Source organism: Marmota monax, unplaced genomic scaffold (assembly GCF_021218885.2).
Source record: "Marmota monax isolate L192 unplaced genomic scaffold, Marmota_monax_Labrador192_F-V1.1 WCK01_AAM20220418_F8-fsc00602, whole genome shotgun sequence".
Classification (NCBI taxonomy): Eukaryota; Metazoa; Chordata; class Mammalia; order Rodentia; family Sciuridae; genus Marmota; species Marmota monax.
This window is the reverse complement of record NW_026692905.1, coordinates 24,074-42,388: the sequence shown is the minus strand read 5'-3', so window position 1 is coordinate 42,388 and position 18,315 is coordinate 24,074. Positions and strand designations below refer to the sequence as shown.

Below are 18,315 nucleotides of genomic sequence, written 5' to 3'. Positions count from 1 at the left end.
CCTGTCATTTTCCCTAAAATCACTTCTTCCACGCCTATTCCAGGAGCTGCAAATATCTTTACAGATGGATCTAAGACTGGTATTGGAGCTTATGTGATAAATGATCAACCTCCTATCCAACATGAGTTTGCTCCTGGTAATCCACAATGGGTGGAGCTGCAAATTGTCATAAAAGTTTTTGAACAATGTCCATTTCCTTTTAATTTGATCTCGGATTCTGTCTATGTAGTTCAAGCTTTAAAGGTGTTGGAAGCAGTGGGTCCCATACACACATCAGGAGTAATGTCTTCCCTTTTTCTCCATCTTCAAACATTGATTTGGAATCGTTCCGCCTGTTTTTACCCCTTGCATATTCGAGCCCACACAGGTTTACCGGGTGCTCTTTCTGCGGGCAATGCCCAGGCAGATCTTGCTACTCGTCCTTCTTGGGTGTTCCCTATTTCCTCCTTAGATCAAGCTGCAGACTTTCATAGTAAGTTTCATATTAATGCACGAGCACTTCAGAAACGCTTTACCATCTCCCGTGCTGATGCTCGACAGATTGTGTTGGATTGTCCTAATTGTGTGATTTTACATCATCCTCCCTCTATAGGCGTAAATCCTCGTGGTTTACGGCCTTTAACTATATGGCAAATGGATGTTACTCATGTTCCTGACTTTGGTAAACTTAAATATGTCCATGTATCTGTAGATACTTGTTCTGGCATTATCTATGCTTCCGCTTTGTCTGGGGAAAAAGCTGGAAATGTTATCACACACTGCTTGGAAGCTTGGGCAGCCTGGGGATTACCACAGTCCATTAAGACGGACAATGGTCCAGCATATACTGGGCGACAATTTTCTTCCTTTTGCAGCAAGATGGGTATCCAACTTGTCCATGGTTTACCTTACAATCCACAAGGCCAGGGCATTGTAGAGCACGCTCATAAGACTCTAAAAGAGATGTTACTAAAACAAAAAGGGGGAATTGGCTTAGGCCACTCCCCGAAAGAGCGCCTCTCCCTGGCTCTATTTACTATCAATTTTTTAAATCTGGACATCCAAGGGCGCTCTGCTGCAGATAGGCATTGTTCGCCCTCTGCCCCGAATTTTGGGTATGTTAAGTGGAAAGATGTCCTTTCCGGACAATGGTATGGGCCTGATCCCGTGCTGGCATGGGCACGAGGTTCTGTTTGTGTTTTCCCACAGGACCGAACGGAGCTGGTGTGGATCCCTGAACGGCTAACGAGAAAAGTCTCGAAGACAACTGACCAACAACGGGGGACCCTACAAGAGTCCAATGATGAGACCCTTCATTCTGCTGAGTATCCTGGCCCTATCACAGACGATGATGGTCCAGATGTTACCAATGCAGTGGTGGGCGGTAGCTCGGACATGGCCGATGCCGATGCTGGTCCATAAAAATTCTAGTGTCCTCCCCCCACTCTTTTTTCTACTTCATGTGAGATGTCTGCCCCTTGTGTCTCCCCTAGAGGAGACGGGGAACGGGTTTTCAACCTTTCTCGTGTTAATCTCACGGGAACTTTCTGCTTCAGTTTCTTGATAACCCGTTGTATTCGCTTACAGCGCAACAATTTGACCAATTGGGAGGACCCCTTACAGAACAGTAGGGTCTCATTGGGAATCTTGTTTGCGGCGCTTAGCCAAGTGAGTGCGGGGATGAAGGAGGGCTCAGGAGAGACTACAAATTCGACCGAAATGAATATCACCACTTTGGCTATAACTTCCCAGGTGTCACTCCCGGTGGCTCTTTTTAACGTTAGTAATGCCACTTATTTTAAGGCCTCTCCTTATTGTACCCCGTACTATTCTTTCCCCCGACATTCACGCCTTGTCAAGATCATTCTTGGGAGAAGCGCCAAGTTGCTGTGGGTTTCTCTCTTTCCCCTTCTCTTAAAAGGTATTTGTATAACTCTTCCAAGGCTAATTCCACTACAGGAACATGCTGGTCTTGGTTTCAATGGTTGATTTCCAATGAAAAGGGGGCCACAGCTGATGTCTCTGCTCTGGCTCAATTGAGAGGAGTCCAGAGTTGGCTGTTTAATGTGTCTGGCTCTGTACAGGACACTGTTAATGGTAGGAGGCTTAAAAACATTTCATACAATTCTCAGGTGTCCAATGCTACACTGCCCCCTGCAGCAGTCTGTCTTCATTCTCCGTTTCTGTTCCTTTTGATCAATGATACCAATACTACAGAATCGGATATGACTGACTGTTCAATTTTGTACATGTGTCTTGTCTGAGTGTTGGAATGGATCCTGGAGCACGGCAGTTGTTATGAAGGTCCCTACTTTCGTCCCGATTCCGGTTACTGCGGATCCGGACTCCTTCCCTATTATTGAGGTGCTCAGGAGCCATAGGGATTTTGGAATCATGGCAGCTATTGTGACAGCGGTTGCCGTGTCTACTGCTGCAGCGGTCACTGCCGGAGTGGCCATGGCTAGTCAAGTGCAGACTGCGGCCACGGTTAATCAGGTCATCCAACAAACTTCCAGCATTTTAGAGTCTCAAAGTAAAATCAATCAACATATTTTATCAGGAATTTTGGTCGTTAATCAAAGGGTGGATCTCCTCCAAGCTCAGATTGAGGAATTGTCAGACCTAGTACATTTGGGTTGTGTTGATCATCGTGCACATCTATGTATAACATCTCTCAGATTTAATGATTCCAGAAATACCTCTCAAATCATTGGACAGTACCTGGCAGGAAACTGGTCCATGGAAGCAGAGAAGTTGATCCAGACCCAACTGACACAAATTGCCATGTTGAACAACACTCGTGTGGACCCTGTGACATTGGGCCAATTTACGAATTGGCTGTCTTCTGCCTTTTCTTTCTTTAAGGAATGGGTGGGAGTAGGCATTTTTGGAGCGATATGTTGTTTTGGGGTTGTCCTTTGTCTGTGGCTTTTCTGTCGCCTAAGAGCTCGCCATAGCCAAGAAAAGGCTATGATCGTCCAGACTTTTGCAGCCCTAGAGAATGGTATCTCTCCACAAGTTTGGCTTGCGCAACTTAAGCAATGATTTCCTGGGTTTTGGCCATTGCACCCCAAGTCATCTTTGACATTGCACTGGGTTTGGCATGCCCTCCTCTTCCTGCCTTCCCAGTTTTGGAAGGCCCATGCACTCTGCAGGCCTTGTTGCCATTGCACGCAGGTGGGCTTCCATGCTGGTGCTGCACTTTATGCTTTGGACCCTTTGTTTTCTCAGGGGCTGAGGGATGGTGTTGCCACTTCCAACCTCATAGTCACTGACCGGCTACTTGTAAAATCCCCTTTCTTTTTCACCGTCAGCATGATGCAGGATGCGAGGCAAGGCACTGCACTTGAGTGATCCGATCTCTGGACCTCAAGGGAAGCATGTCCTATTGCATACGGGTTTGGCGTCCACGCCCCGTCCCACAAAAAAAGGCGTCGGCTGATATAGTGTCAGATCTAGGGAAGGCACCTCCTTGGGACTGAGCCATACATTGCAGCCATGTTTGCACAGTGGGATAGGACCTCTACTTTCGCCTGCATTGTTTTTTAAGAGATAAGGGGGAACTGTGGTGAGCCGTGTTTGTAGACCATTGCCGCCATTAGAAGATGGCGCCGGTCTCCGTTGTAGATCTTGGTAAACAACTCCTTATTAGGAAAAGTTGGCGCGCTGTCCCTCAACACCCTATGAGAAAACCCCACGTGGAAGCTTTGGATTGGACTTGAGTAAGCTTTATTAGGCTGTGTGTGGGGGCTTGGAAAAAGAGAGCGCACTTGAGAGAAGACTAGAGTTAAGGCCTGAATAAACCGCTGAAAGAAGAATCCTGTGTCGTGTCTTCCTTGCTGGCGAGGGGGTCGCAACACTGACATGTGTTAATTATATGAAATACAAGTTTCCTTGTCCATTCTTAAAGTTTTATTAAAATATAACCCACTCATTTTACACATTGTCTGTGGCTGCTTTTGTACTGCAGTGCAGAGTGGAGCAGTTGTGACAGAGGCAGGATAGCCCGCAGATTCCAAAATATTTACTCTCTATACCTTTACAGAGGAAGTTAGGTGACAGTTTTAGAACATCATGATGATTACATGTTTATTCCTTTTTAGTCTTCTGTTCAACCATGAGTAACAGAAATCATACTCAACCATGCCTAAAATATATAAATATTTATTATCACACACAGATAAACTCCAGGCATAATATGATCATTCCTCACATCTTACACTCTGGAATTTGTATCTCATCTTCATTCTTATTGTCTGTAAGTGTCCCACAGATAATCCCATGGACATACTTTTAAATTTAATTTTCTTAGTACTTAAAATGAATAAAATTTCATCCACACAAGGGGTATAAAAATTGGAATTTAGTAATTTTTTATAATTATGCTTTAGCAAATGTTGCATAACAAAATGTTAATATGAGTTTGAATCACATGATTAGGTGGGTGGAGATTATTGGTGCCATATGCAATGGTCATGTCCCAGGCATCAATGACACCCACATTGAGATCTTTGAAAATGTCATTCAGGGTAAGATGCTGAATGTAACCATGGAAGTCTCCAAACCATTCTGTTTCTACGTGCATCTCCCTGATATTTTCTGTCTTAATGATCACTTTAGTGTCTGGGCTTCTTACGAATAGTCATTCAATAGCTTTTCAAACACTGATGGCCCTGTGATTGAAAAGATCAATGGGGAAGGGTCTGAAGTGGTGGCCAAAGGTTATGACAATGGCTGTGTTTTTATCCCCTGATATTAGGTCAATTTCTCAAGGGATGTAAGCTTCATCTGTCATAGAGTAGAGATTATGAGTGATAATAGGAAAACCATGTTTTTTCCATTGAATTTGAGTATGTCTTCCAGCATCCGGAAGCAAACGCTTTGGAAAAGATCCAGTTTCATGAAGATCAAAAACCTTCAGTGCTGATTAAAAAACAAAACAAAACAGATATTAACTAAAAAGTAACATTACTTCATTTTAAAAGAATATTCACAATATTATTTACAATACTTACCTGATATAGTTTTGTCAGAAGCATTCTAACATCTGGAATAAATTGCTAATTCACACGTGTGAAACGTCAATCAAAATGTAAAGTTTTCATTGGAGTTTATAAAGAGGAACAACATTTCTTATGAAAGAGGTAATAAAGCAGATTTCAAATTAAGATTGCATTCTAGAAAGCTAACTGAAATAATAATAATAATAATAATAATAATAATAATAATAATAATAATAAACCCAGCCCAAGTGAGAATATATGGAAACCTTACTGAAACTACTTTATGATCAGCCTGAACTTCCAAAAGAATATAAAGTAAGTATATATTTTTTACTACTTTGGGTAAGTAGTAGATCCACTGACACAGTGTGGAGTCTCCCAGGAGGTAAATGAGTTTTCCTTTCAAGCAGCCATTGATGTTATTTGTATCTAGTTGAATCTGGTTACAAAATGTTGTTATCCACCTTCCTTGTAAAGTGTATCCACCAGGGACAGGAATCTTCATTCCAATTTGGCATTTCTCTGTGCTCTTTTCACTCTCTGGGAGCAGAGATCCTGTGGTGAGTGGTGGTAGTGGCATGTGTAAACAACAGCCTCCTTTCTTGGTCCTTCCCTTCCTGATTTCTTTCTCTCTCCCTATAGTCTTGTCTTCTGTCTCTTACTAGAGGTATTTTTTGATCACAGGCTTTGTTTTAGGCACTGCTACTCAATCTTTTGAGAGATTTTGAGTCATACTGACCCTTCCCATTCATTTTCTCCTACCTGGGCTCCTTAGCTAAGTTGTGATGTCCTTTCTTTTCTTTCCTTTCCTTTTCTTTTCCTGTGATATTATAGTGACTTTTCTGTTCTCTACTCTGAATGGTGTTACTGGATTGCCAGCGTTTGTCTTTGTTATTGAATCATTTTTATTTGTTCCATCAATGAAGGAACTGTGAAGTGTGCAGTGTTTAAAAAATGGCTTAAAATATAACATGCATACATTTTGAAAACCTTCAACAGTATGAAATACCTACCTTGAATTAATGTTTTTTTTTTTAATAGGACCTTGCTAAAGGTGATTTGCAGTATTCCACAAAAACCAATATTCTGAGCCATTGAAGCCTGTTTTCCTAGAGTGGTAGGCTCTCTAATGGTCTGTCTTCTAAGGTACCCCATGTGACAGAGCACCAACTCTGCCATGCTATAACAAATGTCCTCAGATGTCTGACATCATGCTTCCTTGCCAAGCTCTATGCTGCTGCACAACTGCTGAGCCATTGCCTCATTAGTTTTATTGGTTGTTGATTTGATTTTTTTGCAGTGTGTGGAATGGGACCCTGAGCCTTTGCATGCTAGGTCAGCACATTATCACTGAACTTCCTTTTATAGTTCAGCCAGTTGGAAAGAGACAAATGGATGAGGAGGGCAAGCTGTTTTGCTTTTAAAGGTGTTATGTACAAATTTCCCATAACTTTCCTATTTTTTACTCCTAGAAAAAATGTAATGTGGCCATAAGTAGCCACAAGGAAAGGTGGCCAGGGGTTCAGCTAAACTAATGGTTTCTCTTCTAGAGTAAGAGAAGGAATGGATAGTGGGGGATTACCAGCAGTCTTTGCTTTACCTTCCTTGTTTAGCTCCTCATAGGCATTGCAGTCTCTGTTTGCCTGTGTCCACAAAATAGTATTTCCTTACGTGTTGGTACTGTACAGTTGAGCCACTGTATCCATGGGATCTGTATCTATGGATTCAACCCACCATGGATTGAAAATATTTGGGATTTTTTTTTATCTTGCTAAACACATGCAGATTTTTCTCTCCTTTTTTCCTTAAACAATATAGCATAGCAACTATTTATATAGCATGTATGTTGAATTGGGTGATATAAGTATTCTGGAGATGATTTAAAGTACATGGGAAGATGTTGTAGTTTATACCATATACCATGCCATTATATATAAGAGGTAAGCATCTTGGAATCAATTTTGATATCCCTGATGGGTCCTGAAGGCACCCCCCCCATGAATATCAACAGATAAATGTATTTTTAATTTGAGGACAAGGTGGCAAAATGGTGCTGGTGGCAGAATTAGAAAATGAAACTGGAAGAGCTATTAAATCCTTGTGATCTTTCTTGCCAGAGGTAGTTTTCCTAATCGTATAATCATGTTGATATTTTACTGTGACATAGTTGCTCTTGTAGGAAGCTCAATAACACTGCATCATGGATGCTTGAATATCATAAGCCTAAAAACTCAACACCCACAATTACCAAGTATTCCCTGTGGGAAGCCATTCTCACACGTGATTGGGCACCTCCCTGATTGGGTGTGAGGCATTCTGGCCAAACTGTGTCAGAGCTTATCCCCACTCTCTCCAGGTGCGAGAGCCTGTCCGTGTGGGGGTGTGACTGACCATTGACCCTGAGACCAATCACTGACCCTGACCTTGGAATTCTGCCCCCCTGGACCTTCATTGGATGGAATTTTCCCCTGAATTTCTTGTTCCCCAATAAAAGGCCACTCCCTCGCGCTCTCTCTCTCTCTCTCTCTCTCTCTCTCTCTCTCTCTCTCTCTCTCTCTCTCTCCTGCTAGTCCTGAGTAAGCCTTGCTGCCCCACCAGGTGGTTCGAGGCGAGAGCTAGATGAGGGCCGTTTGGAACCTGGTCAAAGAAAAAGGTAATTGAGTCTTATGGGTTTATTTTGATCTCACTAGTTAACTTCCATGCTACGAACCTCTTGTATGAAACCAGCATGCTGGTCGCATGGTGGAATTCCCCATCCCAGTAATGTACTGGCATATTCAAGATGATAGCCTTTGAACTTATTATTGAAAAGCGTATCCTGTATAATATTTGCATGCCAGAGAATTTATTTCCTTATGATTATTACATGTTTTTTTTAGAATAGGCTCAATATTTTGTGGTTAATTTTGCTCACCTTTTGGTTTAGAGATTATAGTAGGCAGACTGTGGCTCCCCATTATATTCAGGTCCTAATTCCTCAATCCTGTGAATATATTGCCTTGTATGACAGAAATATTTTCCAGATTGACTAAGTGTATAGACTCTGAGAGGGGACACCTGGATTATCTAGGGGAAGGGGTCCAGTCTAATTTCATTGATCCTCTAAATTGAAAGAAGGAGGCAGAAGGTAGGCCAGAAACATGTTACCTGAGTAACTGACTCATTGTTGTGGTTTTGATAAGGAAGAACTTAGTTTTATTTGTTGTTGTTGTTGTTTTGATTTTTTAGTTACAAATAAGGAGGGCATGTTTTAGAAGCCCAAAAGGCAAAGAAAGAGCTTCTTCCATAGACCTCCAGAAAAGAATACAGGTTTGCTCTATCTTGACTTTTTTGGTGAGACTGATATTGGGTGTTGGAAGAATAACACTAAGAGAATATGTTCATTGTATTAAAAGCCACTTGGTTGTAGCAGCAAGAAGAAATTAATGCAGAGAAAATTGATATCCTTTAAATATGAACTCATCCAATCCTTTATTTTATGTCCCTTAGTAACAATTTAAATTCTCTTTATGTAGTTCATACTTATTTTGTTCACTTGTGAATTTGCCTTTTGAAGTATTAAGGGGAGCATACCACTCTCTTCCTCAGTGGATCTCTGGAGTTTTCAAAAGTTTACCAAATAAACACTGAAATCTACAGCATGCCCCTGAGAATTTCCATAATTTGGCTTTTTCCTATTTTCTAGGCCAAACAGGGTCCAGATAATTTTGGTCAAAATTTGAAAAAAAAACAACAAAAAACAACAATAACCTGAGGCTATGGGTGTGGCTCAGTGACAGAGTGCTTGCCTAGCATGTGTGAGGCACTGGGTTCAATTCTAAGCACCACATACAAATTTATGAATAAAAGAAAAGTCCATCAATGTCTAAAAAGTAAAAAAATAAAGCTAAGGTATAAATAAGCATAGATATTATTCTTTCATGTGTAACATTGCTTTGTATTTGCCATTGAAACAATTAATAAATGAAAGATCCATATGAAATTGCTAAGTACACCAACTAAAAGCTGGAATTATGCCAACAGAGATGAGGAAACCAAAGCCAGAGTGTTTCTGCTCTGAAGCCATGGGTACCCATCACAGACATCTGCACAGCACCTCAGACTCTAGGAGATGAATGTAGGATACTAATACTTTCTCCTTTAGGATAAGTCAAGAAGAAATCTGCTATAAACAAAGTTTAAGCTAATTTCCTTGAATTGATTTCTTCTATAATGTTCAAAAGACTGAGATCACAGATACCTGGTAAGAATTATGTTGCTGGAAATCTAAAACTAATATAGTTAACACTGATAACTTTCCTCTGCATAAGACACATGACACATACACTTACCACAGAAAAAAAGCAGACTTACTGTTGCAATGGGAGACATCAATATTTTTAAGGTCTTTCATCATTTCAACTCCCACTTTGGACCTTCAAAAAATAAGATCATAGATTAGCCTGTTGTGTTTCCACACAGCGCAGGCCACATAAATCACCTCCTTGGAAGTAAAGGATAATTTTTAATTTTTTAATAATTGAAACTATTATTTTTATTATAATTTTTTCATATACTTGGTATTATAAGTAAATTAGGTTTTGGAAGTATTTCTATCTTGTGGAGAGGACCTGAAGTCCAGGAAATGTCTTCTCATCTGCCACATGCAATAGTATGTCCTTTAGAATCTTAGATTCATAATGTGTATCAAATCTGCAAGTTCTTTATCCTCTTCCATATCACCCATTCAAGTTTATAAAATATTTTTCTTGAATTATTGTGAGCCTCTAGTTGGCCAACCTAAGTTTTATCCCACCTAATTTCTTTAACACACCCTCCAGAGCATACTTTCCAATGGCAAATGCAACTTCATTACTGTTTAAAGCCCTTGATTGTGTTCGCATCACTTACCTAAGGAGTCCAGGCTCCTTGTCATGGCACCAAGACCCCTCATCACAGAGCCCCTGTTTTCCTCCTTAAGCATGTTTCCTGCTTTTACCTTCAGTTTGTCCTGCAATATGTGCTTTATGAGGATCATGCGAAGAAAGGTAATGTATTCATATGTATGCACTGTTGTACCCTAAATATCCATCAATGTGACTGGCAGAAAGTAATGTTCAACCTGATGCATGAATAAATAAATGCACACTCTATTTGTACACTGATTCTTTCCTCCACTTGATGAAAGCCTACCGGAATCTTCCTACTTTCAGCCCTACTGCTTATCTCCTGTGTATAACTGTGTGTAAATGGAGGCAGGCAGGAAGGGGTCAAGGGAACAATGAAGACTCAGGTGCCTAATACAACATATATACAACAGATATAAGTTGTACCCTGTTCTATGCTATGGATGTCTCTTTAGATCCAATCCCATGAAATGGTAAGTGATCCTTAGTGGGGTTCAGCCATCAGGATGGTTAATGGGGAGGAAGAGATGTGGTGAGTTGCACATTGGAGACAAAAAGGAAGAAAGGAAAACCAACTGTGCTTTTATTTGTTCAGAAGTAAGCCATGCACTATAGATCAGGATAGCTGCATAAGCATCTGGATAACTGCATTAGCATATGGAATGTGTGTTAGTTTTCCATGTTCTATGTTTACTCCTATTTCTTCTAAGCAAATATTTTTGAAACCTTGTGGAAAAAAACTTCTAAGCCTGACTTTGAAAACTTCTAAGAAAGGAATTGCTCAGAATCTAGCATTTCACTATTGCCACATGTAGAGAAAATAAGTCTCTAGGGGTACGAGAATAGATTTTGGCAAAATGAAAAGTGAAAAGGAAGTGGACTGAGGCTTATGGAAAATTAGCAAATGAACAGAAGTCTCTGGGACTGATATATGCCTCAGAGTTTTGCTCATAGTTCTTTTGTGTGTGTGTGTGTGTGTGTGTGTGTGTGTGTGATGAGAATTTCCTTTTGCAAATACTCAGAGAAGCCCATGAGAAAACCCTGATAGTTAATTCTAAGCCACAAAGTGAATTGTTTCCATCTTAGTGGAGAACAAGGAGACCAGGGAGTACACATCTGTTTGTGAAAAGTGGGAGAAGGGCAGGTGTGGCTGCAGCCAAGATTGATAGGGGAAATGTGCACTGATGTTAGAGGAGGCTGTTCAACCAGGGCTTCCAGGTAACAATATGGAGAAGTAGAAGTACTCCTCCACCCTAAGCAGTATACACTGAGGCGTGTCTGATCATGAGATCAGCTAGAGATGACCCATAGTGTGGGGACAAGTGCATGGAGTACTGCATACATGGCATATCTTAAGGGCATCTGAGTGGCAAATCATTCCCCTGTGCCATCGGCAAACCGCTTACCCCATAGGCACAGCCCTGGGTGTGGGGCCGGGTGTTGCAGTCCCTGTGCGTGCTTCACAGCCCACTCCTCGATTGGTTGCTGCAAGAACAGCTGGCCGGAAATTGTATTGGTGGCTGCCTGCAATCTGCTTAGCTAATGCCTGGGTATATATACATGGTAACTGCACAGTAAAATCAGATCTGCTTCCTACTTGGTCTCTGCAGATCTTGATTAGCGACTCCGCAGCCGCACTCTCTTCTACCCTGTTCCGTGGATCTCCTCACTGGGCAAGAGACAGCCCATGCACCTTAGGAGCTGGCCTTTTAGAAAGGTTGCTCAGGCTGCAGTGTAAGGAGGGTATGATGGTGATGGAAGGGAGACCAGGTGGGAACCCATTTCAGTCATGCAGATGAGGTAATGGAGGTCTCTGCTTGGATAGAAGCACTGGGCATGTAGAAGAATGAACAAAAAAGACATTTAAGAGGCAGAATCTTTGGGATATAATATGGAAGGTAAAGTAGCATGATGTTTTTATATATTTACAAGGAATATTTTTCCCCCAGTGGAACATCTATGAACACATAGCAAAATAGTTTTCCATAGAGTTTATTTTGTAAAATGTATAATTATAGTAACAATCCTTATTAATACAGAGATGTAAACGCATGTATATTATTGAATTCTTCCTGTGTAACCATCTTTTTGTGACTGTATCAATCAAAATGCAAACTATGGTGTTGAGTCATGAACAGGAATGCCATGAAAATATCACATCACATATATGATCTGAGAGGATCAATATTGAGACGGCCATTCATGACCCTACTCCCAATAGCTCTCATTGTATTAAAAATTATATTCACTTATGGAAAAGGCTTTTCTCCTTGACAGAAAGATAAGAAATTTCTCGGTTCGTGGAGGACATATAGGTCAGGGCCTCACAGGGCATGTGATGAGGCTTCTTGCAGTAGAAGGCTTCCTGGTCTCTCCCATACAGGTAGGTGCACAGTTCACTGCTAGAGTTTAGGGTCAGGCCACATTCAGTGAAGACTTGGGAGGTGCCATTAACAAATTTACCTTTGAAAATAATTTTATCATAGCCTTGATTCCTTGCCCTCCAGAGAGCCGACACCCCTTCACTGGGCTGGATGAGCAGGAGAGACAGGGAGACCTGACCCTCCCAGAACAGAGTGAAACTGACAAGGTAGGTGCCATTGTTGAAGTCTGTCACCTTTCCTGAGGCGCCTGCCTTCAGGGCTGGGGAGGACATCCTGGCCCTCAAAAGTCCCCTCCATATTCCTTCCTGCATCCCAGGTGGTCCCTGGCTTCCAGCAGGATGTCCAGCTGGTTCCCCCTGCAGTATGTGTCTCTAGGGTTGAGGATGGTGACTGTGCTGTGTGTGGTACTGGTGGTACTGTTCATGTGGGTGAAGGGTCTGGGCGGGATCAGTTGATTTAGTGTTTTTAGAATCTTCCTTATTCTCAGCTCAGTTTCTGTTGGTGTCTTTACAGGGCTCATCTTTATTTCAGAACACAAAGAGTTTGTGGAGATGTTCCAGGGACTTAAGTTGACAGGTACATTTGTAGCAGACCAAAGCTGAAATGATAACAAACAAGACATACTATTCATTAAATGTGTTCCCAGTAATTTTTATTTATAGCAAATTTGAGTTCACCTATTATCATCCATATTATTTAAACTTTCTGATAATTCAGCATAAAATAAAACCATTTACATTTTATGTCTATATTTTGGAGAATGCCTTAGCAATTATAAATAAACATACTCAATCTTAGATTTATATCTCAAGTAATACATCTGACTAAGAAGATGATGCTGGTTCACTTGTTCTTCCTTTTCAGATACACCCTACTCCCAATAGCTCATTTCTTGGTTCCTCCTCAGCATAGTTTTACCCATGTTTAACCATCTTTTCCTCCCCAGCTTATCATGGTTCCAGCTGCCACCATTTATCTCCTGGATTGTAGTTTCCTCCTCTAGTGGGAAGTGGTTCTCAGCCTTCATGAGGACAGTCCTGCTTTCTCTCCCTTTAGTTTTCCCCCTTGTAGTTTATCAGCCCTTTGAAAGCAAAACTCTATTCACATCTGCTTCCTTCTTAAATACCTTTGATGTCTTCTCATGATTCTAGGGATAAAATCCAATTTTAACAGGGTTTTATACTCTGGTCTGTCTTTTCTGCCTAGTTCTGCACTTCCTCCTGTGCACTCTATTTTGACAACACTAACTGCTCTTGTTTTTTGGAGATGACTTTCCTTTCTTGTATGTCTTGCACTTACTAAAACTTTCTCTTCTCTCTACATTGTTGGATACCTCCTTCTTTTCTCCAAACTACATAAAAATCTGTTAACTTCTCATTTAGGAATCCCAACAACCTTAGTTGTCACGGGACAGTGTTCTAGAGGTGCTCAAATTCAGTGGTTTCTGAATCTTGTTGATAATCAGAAGCAAATGCCAAGCTTTTCTCAAAATTTGGATTCTCAGGCTGCAGTCCAGGTCAACTGAACCATAGGTACTAAATGTGCAATCCTGGAGGATGTGGTTTTCAAATACTTCACAGACATCTTGTGTTCATATAAGGTTGAAAATACTAGTTATAGATCAGTGTTTGTCAACTGCCTCACATGTAAGAACATATGTAGAGCTTAAATCTCAGCAGTACAAAAAATCCTTTCCTGACTGCTCTGTGGCCCACCCTCAATCAGTTAAACCTTGGTGGTTGGTAACACAGTGGCATAGTAAACCAAAAGAGACTGGAAACCAAAAAATTATATGTAACTAAAATAAAGATGAAGGGAATATAAGTTCAATATTTAAGAATACTTAGTGAATTGAGAAACCTTTAGCTAAACCAAGCAAGAAATAGAGAGAGACACAGATATTTAAAGTCTAAGCAAGAATACTTTCATGTATGTTTGTATTTTATGAAAGCATAAAATAAGACCTTAGTATACCATTACAAGTTAGAGAAGTGGAATAGAAAGTAGCTATACAATCTACAAAATACAAATAATATAACCTGGTGAAAACATTTTTTTTCCATTTTGTCTACCTCCTAAAATTACAGGCTGAGGCATTTTTATTTGTTAGTACAAATATTATTAACTTGTATAATGAGGAAACACTTTATGCTGAAACTTGATAAATGCAAAATAGAAAAACTGAAAGTTTATACTCATGAACATGGCCTTTAAATTCTCTCTCCACAGATGCATACATTTATATATACATATACATATATATATATATATATATATATATATATATATATGAAAACATACATAGTTTAAAGAGTTATGTGAATGTTTGTTTCTATATTTTTCATGATTGCTTATGGATTTATTCAGAATTGTAAAGATGGGCCCAGGAGGAAAAAAAAATCTTTCAATATAGTTTATATCTTAATGGATTAAAGACAAATCTTGTGATTTTTTTCATTGTTTTCAAACATATTTGATGGGAATTGCACTGTAAAATAAGTATTCAGTATACTTTAAAATTTATTTAACACAAATGTTCAATAAGTACAGATAAAAAAATTAAAAGTCAGGATGAAGACAAGAATGTTGGCCACCATCACCTGAATTAATGTTCAATATGTGAGAGGTCCAGAGCAATGGAATCCAAGCAAGCAAGCAACCAACCAACCAACCAACAAATCAAAACCTTGAGTTTTGAGAATTTTAAATGAAGAGGCTTAATGATGACTTTTAAAATCATTTCTTTATTTTGTTTTCTGTAGATGTGATTGTCCACAAAGAAAACTTGAGCCTGAAAATTAATGGCAATAAGATATCAGGTAGGAGGTGAAAGCAAAATAATTTTTTTGGTACCATTAGTGCTTATCTATACAAAATAATTATTAGAAAATGAAATAGGAGATAAGTTCTGATTTGATGGAGACATTTTAAAGCTCTTATGAATATTTAAAAAGACCTGAATGAATATAAAGCTGTTCAGCTCTGAAATGTAAGACTTATTAATGTAAAACTCATATTTTAGGGCTGGGGATGTGGCTCAAGTGGTAGCGCGCTCGCCTAGCATGCATGAGGTACTGGGTTCGATTCTCAGCACCACATGAAAATAAAATAAACATATTCTCTTAAAGGGAACAATCCAACAAGAAGATATAATGATAATAAATATTTATGCCCTAAATATAAGCACACCCAATTGTATAAAAAAATTATCCATGACATTAAATCTCAGATAGACCATAGCACAATAATATTGGGTGACTTCAACACATCTTTATTGTCAATAGGTCATCATAACATAAATTCAATAAAGATATTTCCAACCTAAATGATGCTATAAATCAAGTGGATCTAAAAGACATATACAGAATATTTTACCTCCAAACAGCTGAATTTAACTTTTCAGCAATTCATGGATTTTTTTTCCCAAATGGACCATATTCTACGTCACAAAGTAAAGCTTAAAAATATTTTTAAAAAATTGATATGAGGGGCTGTGGTTGTGGTTCAGTGCTAAAGCACTTGCCTTGCACATGTGAGGCTCTGGGTTCGATCCTCAGCACCACATATAAATAAATAAAAATAAAGGTATTGTGTCCAACTACAACTAAAAAATACATTTTAAAAATTGATATGATCCCATGCATCCTATCAGATTATAATGGAATGAAACCAGAAATCAACAGCAAGAAAAATAACAGAAACACTATGGGCATACAGAGATTGAACAGTATTCTTTTTTATGATTTTTATTAGTTCATAATTGTTACATATAACATTAGGTTTCATTTTGACATAATTATAAATGCATAGAATATGATTTTCTCTAATTCAGCTGCCAGTCCTGACCCTTACCCTACCTCTTTTTCCTCCCCCATTTCCTTTTATCTATTCTACTGATATATTTATTTATGTTTTTTTAAGCAGTGTCTTGTGGAAATACATAATGGTGAGTTTCACTGTAGTTTATACATATATGTACATTGGAAAGTTAGTTCAGGTTCATTCAACTGTTTTTACCTTATCCCATTCCTTCTCTCTCCCCCAATTGTCCACATGAGATAAGTAAACTGCCTGAGTTCTACTACTATTTAACATTGGGCTGGAGGTATTTGCTAATGTGACTGGACAAGGGAAAGCAAATACGTCATTGGAATTGGAAAAGAAGAGGTGAAATAGTCTTTCTTTCTAGATGCAATGGACGGTTTATGGAAAACTCCAAAGTAAGAATGGCTACAGGCAAAAGAAGAACTTAGCAAAAAGTCAGGTAATACATTTAATGTATAAAAATCAATAGTTTTTACATATACAGACAAAACCAGAGAGGGGGTCAAATGGAAGAGTTGATATGGTATATGTTTGCACAATGACAGTGAGATATTCAGTTATACATTTTATATGTATCCAATATTGACATGAAAAAAACTCAGGAAACAAATTTAGCAACTGGATGGGGAACTATGTTATTAGATAGAAAACATCATGAAGCTATTGTTTCTTATATAGATAATTTAAATATCCAATGAAAGAAAAATATCCTACAAGTTTTCTGGATCAGACAGGTCAATGAGAAAGTTCACTTGAAGGATAAATAAGAAGAGCCAGAAAACTATGGGGAATAAGATATCAGGGATGTTGTGTGTTGGTAGGGTGAGTCTTAGTAGATACTAAAATTTACTTCTGAAATCTCTGTAAGTACAATAGGATAGGATAGGGATATGATTTAAAAAGCAGTGGAACAGAATAGAGAATCAAAATAGACTTTATTATATACAGAAATTTAGTATGCTATAGAAGCTGCATTCAAAATCATTGGGGTTTAAATTTAATTCTACTAAGTGGAATAGAATAACTAGTCATAGACAAAAGCAAAATTAGGTCAATGTCACATATAATTTCACAGGAAAATTCAAGTGAATCAGATGTTTAAAATCAAACAGTGAAATTATGCAGAACGAAAATGTAAGAAAACATGAGTAGATGCCTATGTAAACTTGTAGCAGAAAATCTTCTGATTAAAATTTACCAGAAACACCCGTGCATCATTGTGCATGCCTGTAATCCCAGCAGCTCAGGAGGCTGAGGCAGGAGGATCAAGTTCAAAGTGAGCCTCAGTAACTTAGCAAGGCTCTAAGCAACTCAGTGAGACCCTATCTCTAAATAAAATACAAAAAAGGGTTGGGGATGTGGATGTGGTTAAGTGCCTCTGGGTTCAAACCCAAGTACAATCCAAACCAAACCAAACCAAACCAAACAAAAAACAACCAACCAACCAATTAACCAAAAAACCCCAGAAATAACAATGGAAAATGTATCATTAAAAATAACTTTTGCATGAAAAATAGATTGTAGACAAATATAAAATGGCAAACTGGAAGTATATAGTGAATAAATATATGCACCTGATTTGGTGACAAGTACTCATTTAGCCAGGTGGAAGGTTGTGACCTTCTCAAGGGCCATTTTGGGGCATGTAAATGGTAGAATTTGATTAGATTGCATTGAGGATGAATGGGAAATGAGAAAATGGAGACAATGTCCCTCTGAAGTGAGGTAGAGAAGGAGAGAAGAAAGCTGAGTTGGAGTGGAAGGGAATGGGAAGGACTGATTTACAGGTTCTGAGTTGATGCAGGTCACACGTGGAGGTTTCAAACCAAACTAGAGAAAACTTTTAGTACCTTTATGGAGTTTTGAGAAATTGTAGACATTATCCAGGTGATGACTAAAAGAGATATCAACACCAGCAGCATTTTCTGAAGCATTGCGTTTGAAGACATGATGAGAGACCTAAGAAAGACAAAGCATGAGACAGGATCATACAAAATGTGAGTCCTTCTGTACACATTGTTTTCTTTTTCACCTGTAATTTGCCCTGAGACTTTTTTCCCCCTTCCTGACCACTTTCTTTCTCTCTTAACAACCAGCCCACAGAACCAACCCCTTTGTCCACTTGTTGGCTGTTTCTTATCCAAGATTTATTTAGGATTATTGCTTCCTCCTTCCATGACCCTGAAATGGGAGGCATTTGCCTCTCTTACATTCTCTCACTGCACATTCTGGTTTCTC

General features: G+C 39.2%; 1 pseudogene; it reads right to left on the bottom strand.

Annotated features, from left to right (window-relative positions):
- Positions 1-4,366: 4,366 nt before the first annotated feature.
- Positions 4,367-18,026, bottom strand: LOC124096823 (NXPE family member 1-like; annotated as a pseudogene).
- Between the last annotated feature and the right edge of the window lie 289 nt (positions 18,027-18,315).